This window comes from Fukomys damarensis, unplaced genomic scaffold (genome assembly GCF_012274545.1).
Source record: "Fukomys damarensis isolate Sample0158 unplaced genomic scaffold, DMR_v1.0_HiC HiC_scaffold_13, whole genome shotgun sequence".
Classification (NCBI taxonomy): Eukaryota; Metazoa; Chordata; class Mammalia; order Rodentia; family Bathyergidae; genus Fukomys; species Fukomys damarensis.
The window spans coordinates 16,195,853-16,200,631 of NW_022900925.1; the positions used below are offsets into that span (position 1 = coordinate 16,195,853).

General features: G+C 49.4%; 1 protein-coding gene across 2 annotated transcripts in view; it reads right to left on the reverse strand.

Moving 5' to 3' along the window:
- The window catches only part of Abr (ABR activator of RhoGEF and GTPase), a 150,936-nt gene that overhangs the window by 81,719 nt on the left and 64,438 nt on the right, over positions 1 to 4,779 (reverse strand). The window lies entirely within an intron of this gene.

A 4,779-nucleotide genomic window follows, 5' to 3' on the forward strand; every position in this document is an offset into this window, starting at 1 on the left:
CGGGCTGCCGCTGCCCTGGCTCTGTCCCGGCGCCCTGCCGCCGCGTCCCCGGTCCCACAAAGCCCGCCCTTTCTGGACTCGGAGACTCGCGTTTGCTCTGAATACACAGGAAATGCACGTCTTGACTTGCGAGGTGGAGCCGTTCGTTCCCTCTGTGGTCACCGGGGCGAGCGGCTGGCAGAGGCTTCTGGAGCAGAGAAGGAGGGAGGGAGGAGGCCGCAGACAGGCCGGGCGGGCGCAGGGGAGGTCTGCTTCCCAGAGACAGGCTTTATTTACAACTTCTCGCTAGAGCCGCGGGCAGGGGGGAGCAGGAGAGCTGCTTCCCTGCAGAGCCGCCACCCTCCGTCTTGTCGTCCTGTCCCCTTCACCGTGATATGCTCACAAGCCCGAGCCTCCCTTGCATCTTGGCCTCAAGCTCCAACACCCTTGAGGAGGACTGGTGAGAAACCACAGTTGCCACCCCTGCCATGATTGGGTGAACAGGGCTTTGTAAAAGAGAGGCCTGATCTATTTCACTCCCAAGAGGCGCACCAGTGCCAGCCAAGGTCCTGAGCAGGTGCGGCTGGGCACCGTGGACCACCCAGGTACCCCATCCCATTCCTAGATGCTGCCTGGTCTAGTAATGCCCGTTTGATGGAGCCTCCTCCCCATACAGCTAGTCCTACAAGATCCGGGCACACGTAACAGGACAGGTAGCACTGCCAGTCCTGCTTACTTTCTTGAGATACTTCAACGTTACAGAAACTACATTCATCCAGAAGGTGAAGCCCATATGCTGGTCTGCTCACCCTGATCCAAGATGCACACACTCCTATTCTCAGGGGGAGGAGTCTAGGGGCAGATCCCAGAACACTTCTTTCACAATCTAACATCCAGGGTAACAGCGACAAAGACGGTGCCACCCAAGAGGGTGCAGGTAAGGTAATCGCCGAAGGAGCCAACTAGGGCCTGGTCAAGCTGCAGAGCTGTCATAAAACGTGACAAAGTCTCAAGCTTGCTTAATTTCTATTCCAATGGGAAATTTACATTCTTTGGTGAAATCTCCTGGTTTTAAAGTGTCAGCAAATAATTTACATTAAAAAAAAAAACAGTCTAAATGAACCACATCCGTGCCTTGAATTAGGCCCACAGAGTAAGGGTCTGCTTTTTTTCTTGAAATTGGTTATTTCTTTGAGGGAAAGTTAAGAGATGTGTAGGTGGGTGGGAGACTCCCTTAGTGTCTCTTCTATCCCATTCCCTCATTGGACCTGACAGCTTAGAATCAAATTCAGCCACACACTACTGTGCTAATCTACAAGTTCTCTTTGTTAACCTGTATCAGTGATGACAAACCATTTAGAGCTTGCAATAACGAACAGCCAGCTGCAGCACTCATGCCATGAGTTCACCACCACTGACCTATACAGTAGGAGCCGCCAATCAGATAGTACAGTATCTGAGGCTGTCCGTTGACGCCTCTTGTGACCAGCCTCTCACACACATCAGATTCCCTGTTAGGTGACAATCACAGGACCATAGGGCAAAGAGTCAAATTGTTGAAGCAGTGATAGCGAACCTTTTAGAGACCAAACTATATCAAAACCCATTTATTTATCTCAAAGCCTCAAACTGCAATAAAACCTGAATACTGAGGTTTTAGTTTAGGAAAAAACAACTCATATATTAACATATTTTATCATAAAAGAGAAACAACGTGTGTCACAGGTTCACCACCACTCTGTTGAGGCCATTTCCAAAGGAAGGTCAACTCTGCCGCAGGCCAGTATCTGCTCCACTGGGTACCTTAGCTGAGTACCAGCCCTCTGCTAAGCCTGCAAGCTGGGTGGAGGGTGGAGGAGGAAAAAGAAAGGTAAAGAAAAGGATGTGTTTTTTTTTTTTTTTATTCTCACTTCTAAAAAGTTCTATAGGGCGTGGTGACGCACACCTGTAATTCCAGCACTCAGGAGGCTGAGGCAGGAAGATCGCTGTGAGTTCGAGACCAGCCTGGGCTACACAGTGAGTTCCAGGACAGCCTCAACTACATAGTGAGACCCTATCTCAAAAAACAAACAAATAGGGCTGGGGATTTAGCTCAGCGGTTTGGTGGCCTGCCTTGCAAGTAAAAAGACCCGAGTTCAATCCCCGGTACCAAAAAAAAAAAAAAAGACAAACAAAAAACCAACCAAACAAACAAAAAAACACACAAACAAACAACCCAAAAAAATTCTATAGGAGCTCTGAGCTGCAGGCTGGACTCCCACCATTCTGTCAGGAGTAACTGCCCTTGCTGGGATCCGGCTCCATCTGGTTGCCAAAGTTGAAATACAGAATGGTATCTGGGTGGGCTCTTTGGGGCCCAGGGCTGACAGGCCCTAGCCAGGGAATTGTTCCACAGGGGTTCAGCACAGGCACACCCCTCCCTACTAGCTCTTCCTTCAGTCCCTGATTTTTCCCTGTTCCTGCACTGGCTGGGTTATAAATAGCTAAGGCACATCTGAAGGGCCCTTTCAGCCACAATTCCTCATTTGGTTTGGGTGGTGAGGCTGTTCCCAGGGCTTGGGAATAAAGCCTGGCATTCCCCAGGGTACAAATGTGCCAGCACAGGGCCTTGTGCCACAAGTTCTTCTGTCCCCTGCCCTGCAGGATTTAAGTACTGCCATAGGCTGCTCACGTGGGTCAGACCAGCAGACGGCATGGAAGAAGAGCCAAAACCAGAAGGCCGCTGTGTCCTTTCCTCACCCAAGAGAATATGAGGTGTTCTTAGTGGGCTTTTAGAGCATCCCATCTGCACTCCCCACCCCGCTATCCAGTGTGGCAGATCAATACCCACTTCTTCTTCCAAACCTTGAACTTCACAGAAGCTGCTCCCTGAATATACGCAGCATCTCTACCCCACTCCAAAAGAGTTGGCTGGAAATTCCAATGAGTAACTAGAATGTCCCACAACTGGACACACAGACTCCCCTCAGAGGCTCCCAGTCATCCCCCTGGAGGGGAAGTGACTCATAAGTCCCCACAGTGCTCCCTCCCTTTCTCTCACAAATGCCCTGAGCCAGCCCTGGACCTGAGCTTCCTCTCTGTGTTTCCACTCTGCCTGCATGAGCCTGGCTTCTGATCCTTCTTTCCAGGGAAAGGCTCCTTCCAAAGCCCTTAGAACTAACCATTTCAAAACTAGAGGCCTCCCTCTCCTACTCCTTGGCCCCTGCAATATGGATTTTGTCTAAGCATTTGGCTGTCTTGGCTGTGTAGGTGCTGCTGGTGACCACTCTTTGGTTTAGGCTAGTCCCTCCTCTTCCTGCCTCCTCTATGTGTGAAGATATCCACACAAGCCTCAGTCTTTGCTTTCCATCCTTTGTATTACTAGGCCAATGGCAACCCACCATCTTCAGCCCCATCCTGTTGGGCTTTAGGTCCGATACCTATACCAGAAGCTAGATCTTCTCACTTGGAAATCCCAAAAACAGCCCTTTAATGCCATATATTCACACCAGGAGGTCCCTCAACCAGCTTCCCCTTCTGGCTTCTCTACTTCTGTGGGTGAGACCTTCACCTTGTGGCTCTTTGGTCCCTCAGGCCCCACACATCCCTTGGTCCTTCCTTTTTCTTTTCCAAAGCTACCACCTGACTGAGGTTTGCAGCACCTCACACCTACACAACCTCAGCGATGTTCTCCTGGGACTACTCATCTGGTTCATCTGCCTGCTCACTGGCTCCTTCACCCACACCCTGAGAAGGCCTGGTATGCCAGGCATACAATCTTTGACTGAGCCCCTGCCACTGGTATACAGTCAGTGTTCTCACTTGTCAGCCCCAGTGGGAACAGAGAACAAAGGCACTAACCCTGCTCAAGAGGAAAAGCTTCACAGGAGAATGGTTTCTAAGAGGCACCTGGACAAGGTTTCTAGGCAAAAGGAAGGAGGCCTGAAAGGAATGGTTTTGAAAGGAAGAATGGCCAGAGGGCAGAGTGAAAAGGACAGGAGATGAACAAAGAGGTCAGCTGGCACACCAGCACAAAGGAAGAGGTGCACACACTCCCCACGACAAGGGGGCATGACCCAGACTTCTGTCATCCACAAGTCCACACCTTAAATCTCTCTTACCCTCACTGTCCATCCTCTCACTCCCTTACCAACTCATCAATAAGCATTTATTGGAGCCAGGCGTAGTGGCGCACACCTGTAATCCTAGCGCTCGGGAGGCTGAGGCTACGTAGTGAGTTCCAGGTCAGTGTCAACTACATAGTGAGACCCTGTCTCAAAAAACAAAAAACAAAACAAAACGAAAAAAGCATTTATCAGTTACTTGTTGTGCACCAGGCACTGCACCTGCATTAAGAATTATAGCCATAGGGCCAGGGATTTAGTTCAGCCGTTTGGTGGCCTGCCTTGCAAGCGCAAGGACCCGAGTTCAATCCCCGGTACCAAAAAAAAAAAAAAAAAAAGAATTATAGCCACAAACAGGTGACACTATGTCTGCCTTCTCTGGGGCGGACTGACTGTTGTGACTGATTCCCAAGGTAGTGCCCAGGGAGGAGCAGTGCCAGGGCAAGGGCAGGCAGGACTGAGGAGGGGCACATTTTAAAATGTTAAGGCACAATTCTTCTGGAAAGGATACCATGGAAGTACCTATTGTGATTTTAAATGTTTACACCCTCTGACTCACCAATTCCACTCTAGGGAATTTCTCTTTGAAAAAAAAATTTTTTTTGGAAGGGCACAAAGGTATATGTCCAAAAACATTTGCTGCAGTGATTTTTTTCTTTCTTTCTTTTTTTTTTTTTTTTTTTTTTTTTTTTTTTTT